Source organism: Megascapheus bottae, chromosome 32 (genome assembly GCF_031878675.1).
Source record: "Megascapheus bottae isolate mThoBot1 chromosome 32, mThoBot2.hap1, whole genome shotgun sequence".
In the NCBI taxonomy this organism is placed as follows: Eukaryota; Metazoa; Chordata; class Mammalia; order Rodentia; family Geomyidae; genus Megascapheus; species Megascapheus bottae.
Genome location: NC_143540.1, coordinates 1,986,441 through 2,003,561, shown reverse-complemented (window position 1 = coordinate 2,003,561; position 17,121 = coordinate 1,986,441). Strand labels below are relative to the sequence as shown.

General features: G+C 46.1%; 1 protein-coding gene across 1 annotated transcript in view; it reads right to left on the bottom strand.

Annotated features, from left to right (window-relative positions):
• Slc9a9 (solute carrier family 9 member A9) overlaps positions 1 to 17,121 on the bottom strand; it is a 203,614-nt gene that overhangs the window by 73,478 nt on the left and 113,015 nt on the right. The window lies entirely within an intron of this gene.

Here is a 17,121-nt window from a genome sequence, read left to right as displayed (position 1 = left end):
TTTTCAGCTCAGCTGATTTGGCTGGTTCTCTGCCCTCCCCCCCCTTGTTTCCACTGGTAACCCCCCTGGAGGAGCTAGCCTGGGTGCTTCTCCCCCCAACAACAATAATCAAACATTGCCTGCCATAGAAACCATGCTTGAAGCATGTCAGTAAATGACTCGAAGGTTGTTTTCTGAGCATCTGCTGGGAGGTCTGCTTCAGTTCTAATGCCTTGAAGAATTGCCTAAACTAAATGACAAACGTGGACAACTCGGAGGTAAGAAAGAGCATCGAGTCTGTTTTAACCCTGGAGACATTCGTTTACTCTGAACTTTCAGACGTGGGGAGCTCACTGAGGTGACTGATTCAATGCCCACCATCCCTCTCTGTGAGAAGGAAACGAGTAATAAGCCTGCGGATCGGTTGATGCAGCCAGAACACAGCAGATACATCAGACCCTGCCATTCTGGCCAAGCTACCTCCATCAAGTGGGTCATGATATATGTCCGCTAACATTTTTACTAAAAACTAAAAGGGATTCCCGTGAGGGCGGATTTACAAGAGACTTGATTTTCTGGTCTAGGCTTTGCACCAGGAAGTTTCGGAAACTTCATTCTCTGCCCTACATAAATCACCATTCGGTAAACGTCTCTGGAGGGAACCCTCCTCACTTTTTTGAGGACTTATTTTTATATATAATGCATTTTCAGCGTCTCAAACGAGGCCTGATACCTGTTCACCAGGCAGGAAGACAGAATCTTGTCAGAAACATTCATTAAAACCACCAACGGAGGGAAAAGACTGAAGAAAACCCCACACATAGCCCCTGGGAACCCACGGGTCTTCCAGCCGTGGCTCAGCTGACCCCAACTCAACATCGAGACCCCAATAGTCACCAGAAACGTGGAGACACAGGGCTGGGAGAGCCTGGAAGATGGGGCGTCCTCATCAGACCATCGGTATCCTCCCGCCATCGCTGGAGGGGGGAGGCCCAGGCCACAGGAGTTCAGTCCCAGGGCAGAGTGAGTGAGTGAGTGAGTGTGTGAATGTGAATGTGAGTGTGTGAGTGTGAGTGTGTGTGTGTGTGTGTGTGTGTGTGTGTGTGTGTGTGTGTGTGGTCGGGGAGGATGGGATGGTACAGGAAGCCATCCACCATCTTCTGTCACCAGCACAGCTAGGCAGCCTCTATTCAGGACTGAATGGCTCAGCTCAGCACATGTGGTTCATGAACGCGGGTGACATTTGTGGAGCCAAGGACACACACTGGACACGCTGGGACAAGGCTATTGGCTGGAGGAGGAATCGGGAGCATGAGGCCAGCGAGCGGCTGGCAGCCGTGGTGAGGATGTGGCTGACGAGGGAGGTCGGGTCTCGGGAAAACGGTTGAAGCGAAATCTACCAATGGGTGTCTAAATGCAAGAGGCCAAGAAATGGCCTTGCAGGGAGACGGGATCTGCCATTTATAAATAAGGAGGCCTCTTCCAGGCTGCACAGATCCCGCCAGTCTTCAACCCGCACGGGAAAAAGCCTGGGACACCATTTCCCATTCCCTTTCAAATAAGACGCCTGTGACTCTTGGCCACCACTGTCCTGTTCAAGGTAAGCACACGGACGACACCATGTTATAACCACGCCTTTCCACGGACACACGTGGACGGAGGAGGGGATTCTAGTGGCGGCGTGGCGGCCCTGGCTGCTCTTGACTTTGGACCCGGGCTGTTTTCAAGTCTCCGGGCTGCCCACACCTCATGCTCGGGGCAGCGTGGTCGCTGGAGATGGACTCCTTAGGTGAAAATCCTGACATGGGCTTCTCTGGACGTGGGGTAGATAGGAATTTTCTCTGTAAGCGCCTCTTTTTTTTTTCTGAAAAGTATATTTTTCTGAAGAATGAGGCAATTTGTGTCTCTGCCAGGCCAGCCAGTTTATCCCTTCCCTTCCGTTCTCGCCAATATTATTATTTTTAAAATCAGTGTTTAAAGCCTGTGACAATGCGATGGATTCCGTATTTCAGATTGCAGGTGGCGGCTGGCATTGTAAAAGCAGGTCCCTCCAACAGCGATGCAGCCGTTCTGATGAGCCCGCTTTTGTCTCCATCCCGCACAGAACAATGGCCCCTGAATGGACAGGCCTTGATAATGATTTCCTTCTTGGGCCCTTAATGAAATTCTGTGGGTGAATTCCATGTTGTTTCTCATGTAAAACGGTCCTAAAGACGGTTCAGAAAAGAAGAGTACAGCAAGGCCCCCTCTCCCTAGCGTGCATGACTAACTGACCTTCAGAATCCCTCTGTCTCTGTCTCTCACACGCACACAGAAACGAAGTTGTGGCTCAAATAAAGCTTAGAGATAATACCCAGGCCCCAAGTTCAAGCCCCAAGACTGGCCAACAAAATGAAAATGAAAAACAAATCCCAAGATTGCAACGAAGTTTCAAACCCGTCTATTCCCAATTCAATATAAATAGTTGCCTTCCTTCCACCCAGGGTCAGTGAAAATAACTGTCTTAAAAAAATAAATCACCACAATCTACAGTATTAATTTTGTTTCTATGAGTTCGCATTCTGTGAGCTTCTGGAGAGGCCCCAGAGTAAGGCTAATCTTCGCTTAACAAAGCTTCCTTTCAGGAGAGGAAGGAATTGAAAAGAGGAAAGGAAAAAGAAAAAAGCAAGTTAATACTGCACACAAGACCAGGGAAACAGGAGAAGAGCTGCGCTGGGAAAAGGCAGGTGTGATCTCAGCAGCTTCGTGTCCTCAGCAAACCATCCAGACTCACTGGGTACGGTGCCTGTTGGCCTGAGTTTATTTGCGGAGGTGTAAGACTTTAAAAAGCAGCGTCTTTTTAATAAAATGTGCTTATTCCTCATTTGTATTAATTTATCCTATTTACAAAGGAATGCAAATATATATATGTATATTTAAATCAACTTATTATCTTTCCTGTCATGAAATTTTATAGCAGTTGAGTGTACACGGTTAAATAATACTAATGAAAGTCACCTTATTTCCTCAACCGAGTTTACACCTGCTTCTGTTTGACCCAATCAAGATCCCTGTGAACTGGGATATTCAGAAACCACAATAAAAAGAAGCAACTAAAAATGTTATTTTTATTTTCTATACAGTTTTGTCCCAGTGCTAATTTTGTATTGTTGCTTTATTATTATTATTAATTCACTTATTTTTGTTGGTTGTGAGGCTTGAACTCAGGGTCTGAGCACTGTCCCTGAGCTGCTTCTTACTCAAGGCTTGCAAATTATTGCTTGAGTCACAGCATCACCAGAAGAGCCAGCCCAGGCTGGCTTTGAACTGCGATCCGCAGCTCTCAGCCTCCTGAATGGAGAGGATTACAGGCTTGAGCCACCAGTTCCTGTCTTAGTTTGTTTTCAAAAGATTATCTTTTTTTCTAACTGGAAGCTTTTTATACAGTGGATCTTTGATTCCAGTTTCTTTACAATTGAATGTATTTGTGCTATCTGAACACGGCCAGTGTTAAATAATCCTTCAGCATTTATAATAAATACTCCTGAAAACGCAAGATTTTGCTCCTGAATCCTTACTACTCAGGAAATTTGGTCAAGGTGAGCAGGTTCATACGGATAATATATAAATATACATAAAATATATTCTATAAAGTATTATTTATATTACATAAAATATGATTCTATATTGTAATGTATATGAAATATATGTATAAATACCTAAAATCATATATTATTTAGATCACATACTTATAAACTATATTATATGTTACACATAAAGCTATGTATAAATGCCTAAAAATTTTATTACATATATTCTAATTATGTTTATATATAAGTATAAAATATGGATATAGGGGCCGGGAGTGTCTAGTGGTGGAGTGCTTGCCTAGCATGCACAAAGATCTGGGTTGGATGCCTCGGTACCACATACAAAGAAAAAGCAAGAAATGGTGCTGTGATTCAAGTGGTAGAGCTCTAACCTTGAGGAAGCCCAAAGGCAGTGTTCAGGCCTTGAGTTCAAGCTCCAGGACTAGCCAAAAAAAAGTGCATATATAACATCTACATACAGATAAATGACTAAGTTTTATTATAAATTATAAAATCTATGTGTAGATAAATGCCTAAATTATATAAGTGTATTTAATATAGGTTTAGTATCTATGTATAGACAAATGCCTAAATTATATTATTTAATGACATACGATGATCTATGTAATAGCTATGTAGAGGTAAATGCCTAAGATGTAGGCAGTCCAGGCTGGTTGACCTGTGCTCGCTGTACCTCACGCCATGGATTCCTGGGTTTGAGGAATCTTGCCACCTAGGGCTTCTCTGCCCTGTCTTCTTCCTAAACTGTGGGTTGCCTCTCCATTTCTGCCTGCAGCTCAGTCCTTTCTCACCTCTTGCATTTCATTGCTTCTTCTAATCCTAATTTTGTTTTCCCAAACCAGGAGAGTTTCAAAAGAGAAGTCTAGAAAAACACAACACTTTTTTTTTTGCCCCAGAAGATGAATCAGCATCATTAGGTAAAGTTAATATAGAAAATAAATGTAGTTACAGCTGCAAGGAATTGAGCTCCACTGAACTGAATAAATAGCAAGCAAATACTGTAGCCAGATTTTTCTCAAAATCCTCGAGTGTATAAGACGAGGAGGGGAAGGCTATTTTCTTTGAATTTTCTAAATTACATTAGCCAGTAAACACCGATAGTAGTGTGCTTATTTGTGGAGGTTTTCCGCTTTTGACTTTTGTTTTGTGGCCGGGTTTTCTAAGGTTGCAGCTGCATTAAAAATAGCTTCTTCTTAAGTTGGCAACTTCACATGCTATGGGTCAGAAATATTGGTCCTGAGATAAGGCGGGTTGCAGATTCAATGGATCGGTCTGCAAAGGGAAATTGAAAGCTATGAAAAAGGGCTAACACTATTTTCATTATGTACAAGATTTTGAGTTCAATTGTTGAACTCTGGTAGAGTGGGCTAAAAAAACCACACTCAACAGAAGGCTCGAAGCAGAGACTAGAACATTGATTCTGCTGGGTTTGATGAGAAATTGGACAACGTGAAAGAACCTGTATAAATCAGAGCAACCAATAGAATGAAAGAGAAGAAATATGACATTTGGATAATGCAATTCAATCAGAGCATAACTATCAAATGATTTCTACCCAGCCAGGAATATCAATAAATCCATAGCTGGCGGACATTAAGTTTGCTCGGCTGGTTCCTTTGTAACGGGCAGTTAACATACAGCAAGTGGAGATTGTGGAAGCACCTGTACCCAACTCCAAAAAAATTTCATATTCTGTACTGGCTAAATGCGTTGAGCTTTTTTTCTCCTTGGGATATACCAAGGCCCCTTCCACAAAACCTCTCGATGCTATTGCATGCCCTTGACAATGGAGGCAGAAGGTCAAAAACTGTGAGTTATTGCAGTAGAAGAATGCATTTCTCTCTGTTTCCAAAGAAGGCGATTCCATTTTCACACTCACATGCACACACACACATAACCCCCAAACCTTGCACGCATGAGTTGCTTCTGCATGAGAGCTTCAGCCGGGCCTGGTTCTGGTGTCCTGAACTGTCTACGGACTTCCCTTACCCTCCAGTCCATGATGGCTGAAGAAAATCCAGTTTCTATGCAAAGCAAAACCACATGCAGAGGTAGAGACGGGGCCTGGCCTGGAACTAGACCCTGGGACCCCCAAATTGACCTCTGCTCTCCCTCCTCGTTCCTTCTGACACAGCTGGACACCCGAGCCACTGCCACGCCAACTCACACCCGCAGAGAGGCGCAGTCACTTTAATTTGACTCTGGAGGTACTGAGCTCGAGGCTCACCTAGGGACCTTCTGCCACCTTCCGCCAGCGTCTCCGTGTAATTATGCTCTTCCTCCATTTGTTCCGGTTTATTTATTTATTGTTATTATTAGTTTAGGAGAGAGTTACTCTAAAAAGAGGTATCATTCCTTGTAGCTCTTATACCTCACCTACTGAATACCCTAAAAATCTCCCCTACTGGTAAATCTCAGCACTCAAGAGAAAGAAAACAGCAGGTAAAGTCTTTGACAATTTCATGAGGGATGCAGACAACATTAAAATGAGTGTGTAAAGCTCCAGGAGACCCTCTGCCTTGGCCAGGACGCCAATCGCCAGGATGCTCACATCTGCTGAGTGAATAAAAGGAATAATGAAAAAAGAGAGTGCCCAGAAACTGCTCAGTGATGCTCAAACTGTACAATCCATCCCGTGGAAGTTCAAGAATATATAATAAAAATATATAGCATAGAAATCCTTGAATCAAGTCCTCTTCTGGAAATTTATCCAAACGAAACAGTGTAACAAATGTATGTGTATGGGGTGTGTGTGTGTGCATGCGTCTTAAACCAAGGTGTTTCCTGCTTAAAATAAAAGGATAAAAAAACAGCCACAAAATACAAAAGGGGAAGCCTATCTAAAAAAAAAACGGTGTAAGGAGGATTATAAAGTTTCATCACCATATGTGATATTTCCAATGCATTTTCATTAGGCTTTTATTTTTATTTCTGGTACTGACAGAGTTTTCTTCAGTATTCTACTACCCTTATAATTTGGGGCGCCTTCTTCACCTTTTCTGTCGAGAAGTACATGTAAAATGAAAGGCCAGAAACTCATCTATAAAGTAATAAGGGTATTCTGCTTTTTGGTGAATGGATGCTTTAGCTGCTGATTCAATTTCTTTAGCGAGAACAGCTCTATTTGGAATTTTTCTTTCCTTCGATGGTTCAGTAAATTAGGTTTCCATTAAATTTTCCATTTCACCTACGTTTATTGATTTATTTTCACAAATTCTGACATATTCTTATCTTTTAAAACTGCCACAGATTCTATGGGGGTTCTTTTTATAATGTTGCTTATTTTTCTTTCTTCTCGACACATAAAAACTGTCAGTTTTATTTGCCTTCTCAAAACAAACAAAATAATAGCCTAGCTTTGGACTTTCTTAATCTTCTCTAATTACAGTTTTCTATCAATTTAGTTTCTGCTTTTATCTGCATTTTTTTTGTTTAACTCTGTGTTCTCTGGACTTGTTCTGGGTGTGTTTTTCCTAGCCTCTCACGTTCAGTACCTTAACTCATTAAACCTTAAACCTTTGTATTTTTTAAATTTTAATGGGGCTTGAACTCAGGGCCTGGGTGCTGTCCCTGAGCCCTTCAGTTCAAGGCTAGCGCTCTACCACTTTGAGCCACAGCACCACTTCTGGATTTCTGGTAGTTTATTGGAGATAAGCGTCTCACAGACTTTAGTGCCTGGGCTGGCTTTGAACTGCGATCCTCAGATCTCAGCTTCTGCCCAGCTTTCTTTTGTGTGTGTGTGTGTGTGTATGTGTATGTGTTTTGCCAGTCCTGGGCTTGAGCTCAGGGCCTGAGCACTGTCCTTGGATTTTCTCAAAGCTAGAGCTCTACCACTTGAGCCTCAGCACTTCTGGCTTTTTTCTATGTATGTGGTACCGAGGAATCGAACCCGGGTCTTCATGCATGCTAGGCAAGCACTTTAACCACTAGGCCAAACTCCCAGCCCTCTTTTATGGTTTTTAATATAAACATTAGGAGTACCAGTGCTTTCTTTTCTGCCTATGGAAGGGACATGGAACAAGTGTATTAGATAACAATTACAGTTGAGGAAAGTGACAGGAAATGACAGGAAGTGAGGCTTGGGGGAAACAGGTAACTTTGTCCTTAGAGATCGGAATGCTGGCTGTAGAAAAAATGGAGCTATGGTTCTAAAACCTAACGTAGCTGCGCGCCTGTCTGCCCTTCTGTGTGCATGTTACTTCCATAGAAAGGCTAAAAAGTAAAACCAGGTGGCCTTCTCCTTCACTGAGGAATCGAGTACTTTATAATTACGTTCAGCTACAGAGCATTTACCTCTACTTCTATCACATTTACCTCTAAATTGCCCTGTTTGTGCTATGCTCTGCAGTTTTTTCTTTTTTTTTCTGATCTTATTTCTCTTATAATAGTTGACTTAATTATTTCCCTTTATCTCTCTCTACTGGGCGAGGAGTTATGCATTCTATTGTAACGTGTCTTTTACTTACGCAAATTACGACTGCAGCTTCTTTATAAGGACCTAGGCGACTTCAATTGCTTCTCAAGAATTTGTGAGTTTCTCCAGTATCTTCCATTTACTTATATCCTTTAAAATAGGTTCCTTTTATCATCTTGATCTAGTTATTCCATTTTACATTTTTATTTCTGCATGGAGGCTTGTTTCCCTGCGCATTTGTATTTGAGCCGTGAGCTCGTGTTGGCGGGGCGTTAGGAAAGGAGACATCTTTGTGGTCTTGGCTGGAGGAGGTCTTGCCTCCTCCAAAGATGCTTTATCTTTGCTTTTGCTTTGTTCCAAGAGTTTTTCCAGCCTAATACCACATTTTAAATTGATTTTTCAGTTTGAGTTTCTTGGATGTCACAAGCAATATAAATTTAACCACAAGCCTTCATAAAGTCAAACCGGAGGTGTAAATTTGTCAGGGGATACATCTTTCTGCATTTAGAACCTCCCCGTGTTTTCTGAGCTATTGTACATACAGTTTTTTTTTCTCCCCATGCAGAAGAACGATTTACCAAGCAAATCTAGCCTATAAATCAGACATAAAAGTAGTTTTCAGCCATCATGGGCGTCTTCTCAACTGTGAAGTTTCGAGGGTGAACGCAAATTGTCCCATCCATCTGCAAATATTCTCTATTTCCTGCCAACACCTCGACACAACAACCAGAGGACACCGTTTTGGTCTCGGCGCTCACTGCCACGGGCATGCGTGGTCTTGTTCCATGGAAAGGGCCCCACTGGACGTGAACACCCACCGCTGCTCTCCCACGGAGTCTCGGGGCTCTCCGAATCCTCTAACAGCCACCCCGGGTATTGGCCATCACGCCATCTTGACTTTCCTACGAGAAACCCGGGGGCCTCAAATCCCCATCCAGGAGAAGCAGCTTGAAGGCCAGAGCCAGGCGTGTCTTTTCCTGGGATCCCCGCCCCTGTCCCCTGTCCCCACCCCATGCACTCAAACACAGCCGGTACAAGGCCGAGTCAGAAGCCCAGAAGGAAAAAAAAGAGTCTGAAGAGGAAAGATGGTTAAACGTCGCCCTGGAAGACAGAGAAAGATGGAAAGGAGGAAGCGCTGGCCTCTGCCTCTCTGTCCCCCCCCCCCGTTCTCGTTAGGCTCCATTGGGGTCCCAGGTTAGCGCTTCTTTGCATGTGGGAACTATCTAACAAGGCCTCCTCCAGTTCCAAAAATCCATGGGGAGAGGAAAAAAAGCCATAAAGGAAAATGTCAATAATTAATGAGCTGTCAGGGAGACACAGCTTCAGGTTCTCCTTAACTGATACATATAAAAAAAAAATCTCCTAGTGGATGGGTCTTGGGAATGTCTAGCAAAAGGCCAGAATGTAACATTTCGGACTTCACTGTCACCCTCCTGCACAAAGCAAAGCTTCTCTTCGCTGCCGAAGCGCATAATTTCACAAGGCTGCAGAGATGACGATTCATAAATGGAGATGGGAAAAAAATAAAACGTGGGTAAGAAAGATCCTTTTTTTTTATGAAACCCCAAACTTCACACATCTCTTAGGTTTCTCAGAAATGCAAAGAAGTAAACACATGGTAACACATGACGAGTTTTGCCGGGACTGAAATCCCCTCCCAGCCATGCTGGCGAGGACGTGTCTCAGCGTGGGCGCGGGCGGGCGGGCGACACAGCGGGACTCCACTCCGTGTGAACTTGACGACGCGCACAATCCCGACAGGCTCCGTGTGACATCTGAATGTCTGCTGCTTGATGGAGAAGGCTGCAGTTACATCAACCCTTCTGGACGACAAAGAGGGCTCCTCTAGGGCTCTTACGATCATCTTCTCTTCTCAGCCATGAGTAATTCCCGGAAGACGAGAGCTCACGATTGTGCTATCACTGCACAGTTGTGCCCCAGGTCCGGAGGTCACGGGAAGGCAACCAAACATCGACGGCAGGGCGCATTATTCTTCTTAGTGCCACAGAACACTCGTCCTCCTGCTTACCGCCATGTCAGGCGTGATCAAGGGTTGACAGCAGACGCCCCTTCTGCACAAGCACACAGTGGGAATTCGCGGGCCTATTCTACTTGCCCGGCACGTGAAGAGGACGGCGATTTGAGGGGTTCTCCTTGAACGAGGACGTGTGCGGCACGTGTAGGGAGAGGGCAGGCGGGCTGGGGTCTAAGGGTGAATGAGGAGGGGAAGAAGGAGCATGGAGGTGGAGTCCTGGCACAGACAGGAAGGAGAAGGACGGAGGTGAGGCTTCCAGACGGGCTGGCGGCAGCAGGGGGGGCAGAGGGGGCGGAGGGGGTGGGGGGGGAGAAGGTTTCAGCACTGAGGCTGGAAATTAGCATCGAAATGTCACAACCTTGGGGAATCTTTTCTGAGCCTGTTCGAATGCTGGGGGACATTTTATCCTGTGAAAACTTACCACCGAGAGAACGTCAGCACATCCTGGTGGAAGCTGCCTCGATGGGACAGAAGAGAACACGGGCTAGATGTAGATTAAATGGGTGCATATGCAGGGAAGAATGAAGCTCCAAGAGCTACCAGCTGTACCAGAAGGAAAGGAGATGGGGTCAAGATGCCGCCCCCTCCTCCTCCTCCATGCCAGATTAGAGCGAGGCTCCACACCTGGCTTTGAGGATTTCCTACTCATTTTCACAGATAGCCAGTGACGGGTCCCCACGACTCCATTCTACGCTTTCAAGGGTAGCATTTAACTAAACAGATAAGCATATTAGACGCCCGGTTAGCTCCAATGTTCCCCAAATGTATACAGCCCATAGGTGACAAAGCTCAACATCCATTCTCTTTTGGAATTTCTCTTTGGTTCAAGAGACTTAAAAAAAAAAAAACTGTCACAAGACTGAAGGAAATGGATTAAATAAGTTTCTATTTAATTAATTTCCATTTGACTATGTCTGTCCCTCCAGCTCAAAAAGGAAAGAAGAGTCCCACAGACACGTCTCAGCCCATACCGTATGCCAGACGAGAGCGCCTTGACAGAGGTCAGGAATTTGTCATTGTTACTTTGATTTTTTTTTTAAATGTGAGAACCAGCACCATGAAGAGATGGAAACAGAAAACCTGCAAGAACATCAACTCCAAGAAAACTACCTGCAGCCTGGAGGAACGAATTAGAACCTGAAGATGAGAGGGGAAGAGTCAGGGCCTGCGGAGGAGACCGAGGAGGAAGCTGGCTCCCCTTACGCCTCGAGCTTCCCAAACCCATGGGGGCTGGAGGGGCAGAGGGGCCAAAGGTGCAGGGACACGTTTAGAACAAGAATAGCAGCCATACGGGGGAGACGGCCTCCCCCCCGTGAGGAAGAAGTCACGAATTCAGCTTTAAAAACATTTCTGCAGATACACAAGAAACAGAAAAGACTAAGTTCACTTTGACTTTTGCCTAAGACCCCCAAGGACGTGTGACTTCATCTGAAGCGCCTTGTCCCCATTTCTACTAAAACATTTTTAATTGTCTTTGGTATCAAATCCCCTCTAGGGGTTTGGATCAAACAAAGGCATTATGAAGTTTTGTTTGGGGAAGTCAGATTTTGAAAAGATTTGAAAGTGGATTCTGGAGAGATACAACTCTTACTACGACTACTACGATTATTATTATTATTCGGTGGATGGCTTTATATATTAGATGAAATAAACAGGGACTTTGAATGCTTTAGAAAATGAGGTAATTTTGAATAAAGATGAAAGAACCCATAATTCTCCATTTCAAAGGACTCTGGTCATAAATAGTTACTGAGAGGTTGCAGTATTTTGTAAAAGTTTTTTTTTTTTTTTTTTTTTTTTTTTTTTTTTTTGCCAGTCCTGGGCTTGAGCTCAGGGCCTAAGCAATGTCCTTGTATTTTTCTCAAGGCTAGAGCTCTACCCCTTGAGCCTCAGCACCACTTCTGGCTTTTCTCTATGTATGTGGTACCAAGGAATTGAACCCGGGTCTTCGTGTATGCTAGGCAAGCACTCTACCACTAGGCCAAACTCCTGGCCCCTATTTTGTAAAAGTTTCATAAGTAACTTATTTCGTCCTATGTAACTTAAGATAGTCTCTATAAAGCCACTGATATGTATTTTTTTAATGGGGGGGGGAATTCACAGTGGAGCAGTAGAATGACGGGCAGTGTGTCTGCAGCTGCATTTCTAGTAGATTTTGCCAGCGAATGTCCTGCTTTGCCTCTGCACCTCTGAGGGAGAACAAGGAAACCCCGTGTCTCCGGCAGGGGGGAAAGGAGCCTGCGGGCCCTGCCTGCCACCCATCCACAGGCTGGGCTTGCTCACACAAGGTGCTGCCAGTTAGCTGAACGCAGGGACGGCGCGGGCCTGGATCCTGAGCTGGTCTGAGTTCTTCTGTGCTCCAGCCCCGGAGTGGCGCTCTGCCTGCTCTTTTCCTTCCATCTGCTGGCTAGAAGTGAATCTCGGAAGCAACCAGGTGTTCAAATGGAGGCACATGGGCCCTGCTTCCCCAGGAGAGGGAGGCCCAGGACGCGTGGACAGGGCAAGGAATCGAGGTTTCCATTCACTGTCCTTCGGTGACACTCAGTGAGCAGAGTGCACTTGGTTTCGAATGCTGTTTTACCTGAATCATCGCGCATTCCTGGTTAAAGCGCACGTTCCACGGCTCCCACGTCTCCAAACTTGTACTAAAGGAGGAAAAGGAGTGCCGGGAGGACAAAAATCCTCCCGCTCCCCATCCGTTTTCAGTTCTCTTTCACAGCGAGATGGGTTCCACTGAACACCGCGTGACTGTGTATTCTGGTAGGGAAACGAGCCTCTGTGTCTGGTGATGTCTTACAAACAAGAAGCATCAACACAGGAGGAAGGAAAAACCATAAACTGCTGAAAAAAGGGTTTGAGAGGCGGCATCATCATTTGTCCTTCTCACCCGTGATGCTGTTGATTAGGATGATTTCTTCATAAGCAGTATACTATGGCGTTTTACGTGCATTACTCAGATTAAACCCACCTAATTTTCCCTGAACAACAGAAAGCGCTATTTCCCATACAGAATCATGGGGTTTTGTTTGTAAAATGGAAAAGAGATGTTAATAAACATCAGTTATTACCCTTTTAAAAAATTCCCTCATGTGGCCTTGCTTGCGTCAACCTATTTTCTTTTATTGTTTTAAACCTTATTTTGTGAAATAAAAGAATCCCATTATGGATCAGGAGCTGAAACAGCGAGTTGTAATTATGAGCTTAATTCTAGCACTGAGAGAGAGGAAAAAAACAAAATCTCACACACGCGCACACACACACGGTGCTTCTTATGAAGCACAAACATCTTATAAAACTAATGTGTGAAAACTAATTTCATCTTCACAACAGCCCTGCTCATTCAAAGCTATTTTGTGAGTGTAGTCAGCTTTTCATGGTCCCATCTCCAGTCAATCAACCACAGCTTGAAAATATTTGAAAAAACAAATGCACATGCACTGAGCGTGTCCTGGCTCTTCTCCCTCCTCTTCTTGGTTTCCTGATGAGGAGTCACGTGGCGTTTTCACTGGCTGGGGCATTGAACACAACCGCCAGATGACTTCAAGTCAAGAGCAGGAGCGATTCCCTCCAGAACCGGCTCAAAGGTCTCTGGGCCTCAGTTTCTAAACTGGCAACGTAAGCTCAACTGGTGTGAGCGGCAGGACTCTTCCTGCCCCACTCCCCGTGGCCCACATCTCTGCATCATCCCTTGACCCGTGCCAGGGCCTCTGCCTGCAGCGCTCCGGGCCCTCCGAGCTCCCCGCCTCCAGGTCTCCTCTCCAGGACCCCTCTTCCTCCCAGCCTCCTGCCTGGGGCTCTTCCGTTAGAGGCCACGGGGAGAAGAGCCCACGCGACGGTCACTCCATGCATTCATTCGCTCCGCACACCGGCCCGTGACATACGCCCGTGTAAGCGCAGAGATCCAGACTGGAAATGGGGTCTGGTGCCCCTCGCTCTGTCTGGCTTCCTTCCCGGGTCCAGGAGAGGGGGTGTGAAACCCTCAAGTCTCACAGGGTTAATTCGGTGCTGTGATTCTTGCAGTGAGAAAGATCAGGAAGGGATCGTGCCAAGAGTTGACAGATCTAAATGTCACCAGTGCCTCGGGAGGGATGAGGCAGGCCGGCGTGGACACCGAGAAGGAAGAGGTTGCAGCAGGAGGGAGGCGAGCGGAAATACCCTGCCCTTGAGCTGCAAAGTCCTCTGTGTCTTGCACTGGCATAGATCCCTGAATCATTTGGAGGTAATTTCCCCTTTTACCAACGATGCCCGAAAGAGAGAAGGAATTGAAATAGGCTATCGTTGCGAACGCGCCCCTGTCAGAGAGAGGCCTTTGGAGCTCCAGTGAAGGGTTATTTCTTTGTTAATGAGGTGAGCGGTTCTGAGGAGCTATTCTGTATACTTTTCAAAAACTAATAATATGTCACCCTCCCACAAGGCAGTGAACGTCCAGGGTGAGTGCACACAACCTGTTGTCTAGAATAGAATGCAATTTGGAACATGAGAGCACATCTGAGAAATTGAGTCATATCTTGCAAGTCAGAATAAGGCACAAAGCGATGGGGAATGCTGCCCTAGGAGAGGCGTCTCGGGGTAGAGAATGAGCTTGTTAGCCACCTAGAAGTGAGCTTTGCTCCAAAACCAGCAAAACACCGGTTCTGCTTGTGAACAGAAAGCTCACAGTTACACAGTGAGGGTGAACCCGCTTATCAGAGAATTGTGTGAAACTCAGGACCAGCTCCTAGTAATTAAAGCATGCTCGTGATTTATAAGCCAAGAGGCAGAAACCAAGAGAATAGAAAAAGAGAATGATTTACCAATGTGTAAACACATGTGGAAATGAGCCAAGCGGTCGTGGCTCACGCTTCTGTCATCCTACCTGCTCAGGAGGCTGGGATCTGGGCAGCAAGGTCCCTGGGATTTTTATTTCCAATTAACTATTGAAAAGAAGCAGAGCTGGCTGGGACTTTGGCCTAGTGGTTAAAGTGCTTGCCTAGCATGCAGGAAGACCCGGGTTCGATTCCTCGGTACCACATACATAGAAAAAAGCCGGAAATGGTGCTGAGGCTCAAGTGGTAGAGCTCTAGCCTTGAGAAAGTCCAAGGACAGTGCTCAGGCCCTGAGCTCGAGCCCCAGGATTGGGGGGGGGGAAGAGAGAGAGAGCTGTTGCTCAGGAATTGGAATACAAACCTTGAACAAAAACAAGCTAAGGTCTAGCCCCCAAGCCCTGAGTTCCAACCTCTTGCTACCAGCACACATACAAAAAAAAGGAAAAATTGGAAATGAATTCTAAAATGACTTTCAATGATGTACATTTTCTGCTCAATAGAGCCACAAGTCTGATGATCTCTCCGTTCATTGCAGGTTAATGTTGGAAAGGCAAAGTGTCCTTTTTACGGAATTGGACTGCTTCAACTAGGAAGACTTGACAGGGGTTTCCTCGCCTGGAAGTCCGATCTTCCCGTGCTCCCTGAGCACACGGCACTCCCAGAGTTCTAGAATGTTCTTCCCTGTCTAGATGCAGATGCAGCAGGCACACCGCTGGCCTTCCATCCGCCCTTCCCGCCCAGCAGGCGAGTTCAGGCTCTCTTCAGCCTAAGGGTTTGCTGGGCTCGACGTCTCAACACTCAGTCAAGTCTGGGGCCCCCTGTCCTTCCACGTTCCCTGGGGCCTGATGCTCTCTAGGTCTTCAGTTCTGGACTCCCACTGGGGTTTAGAAGAGAGCATTTACAGTATTGCGGTGCAGGTTCTACCCAGACGACATAAACCAGAAATCCTGGGCAAGAGCCCCCCAAACAATCCTGACAACTGCCCTGGACTGGCCGTGACTGCCGGGAGCCTCGGGCGGAGCCGGAGTGGCACAGCAAAGCTGCCCCTCGGCTGGACCCAGGCTGGGCTCTGTGTCTCCTGCACTGGCTCTGCTCCAAGAGCCGGCCAGGCCCCGCCCACACTGCAGCCCTAGGGCCGCCTTCCTCTCTCAGGCACGGCCTCTGCTCTTGGTGCCTTATTTCGCACTGCTGCCTCCCCTTCATCTCTCTCGGTACAGGAAAACTCCACAGAGGGTGGCATGTCCTATTCTTTGAAAGAGGATCCCCTCACGCTCCTTTAAAGAGCGCACGAGGTCCCTTGGGCACCTGCTCACATGCTTCCGGTTTACTGCCTGGCATTCCAGGACAGGGACGGGCAGAGCCTCACTATAGCCACTTCATGCTGTCTCTCTGAGACAACCCTACCCCGAATAGTTAGACTTTATAGCAACTATCATCATCATCATCATCATCATCATCATCATCATCACCATCATCACCATCATCATCATCATCAACCATCATCACCATCCCCATCAACTCTGGCGAGCTTCTTTCATAAACACACACCAGGACAACACATACTGGGCGTCCGTGTGCTCTGTCCTGCGTCCATACGTCTTCATGAGAACGAGCAGAAAGATTCTAGTAATTTCCATTTGTCACTCCCAAATGCCATGGTGAGACTGGAGCCCTTCAGTCCTGTCCTACCAAGCGGGGAGGGGACAAATGTCTAATGGGCCATTGCAGGGCTTATGCCACCGCCAGCCTTAGAAAGCCTGAGATCACAAGCGACGGCCACTTGTCTTAAATGCCAGCAGAGCAGGCCCAGGGCAGCTGAGCTACCCAGGTGTGTCCAGACAATGCTTCCCATCGTCTGCTCCATCAGTTCTACACATGAGACACGGATGTCTATTTCTATGTTGATATCCAAACATTCAAATTGAATGTGGAGGCGAAGGGGAGGAGGGAGGAGAGGGGGAAGGAGGGGGGAGGAGGGGGGCACACAAATCACTGAGGAGCTCTGAAGTTTATTTTTCTATCTGTACCTGGGTCTGAACTTCTTTGATTTTTTTTTTTTTTTGACTCAGAATTCCCAACTGCAATGCCGTGCAGTTAAACCACAGGAGCCCAGATGTGGGGTTAAAAGAGTAGGATAGATTTAATCGAGCAGTCAGAGAACAACTGTAGCTTTGTCACAGAGGAAATTTCACGGAGAGAACTTTCAGAGGGAAGCAGGGTTCATGCCATCGTCGTCTTTATTTCTCCCTGGGCCCCGGGGAAGGGCCTGGAACGGAGAAGTATTCACGGTGGGTACCA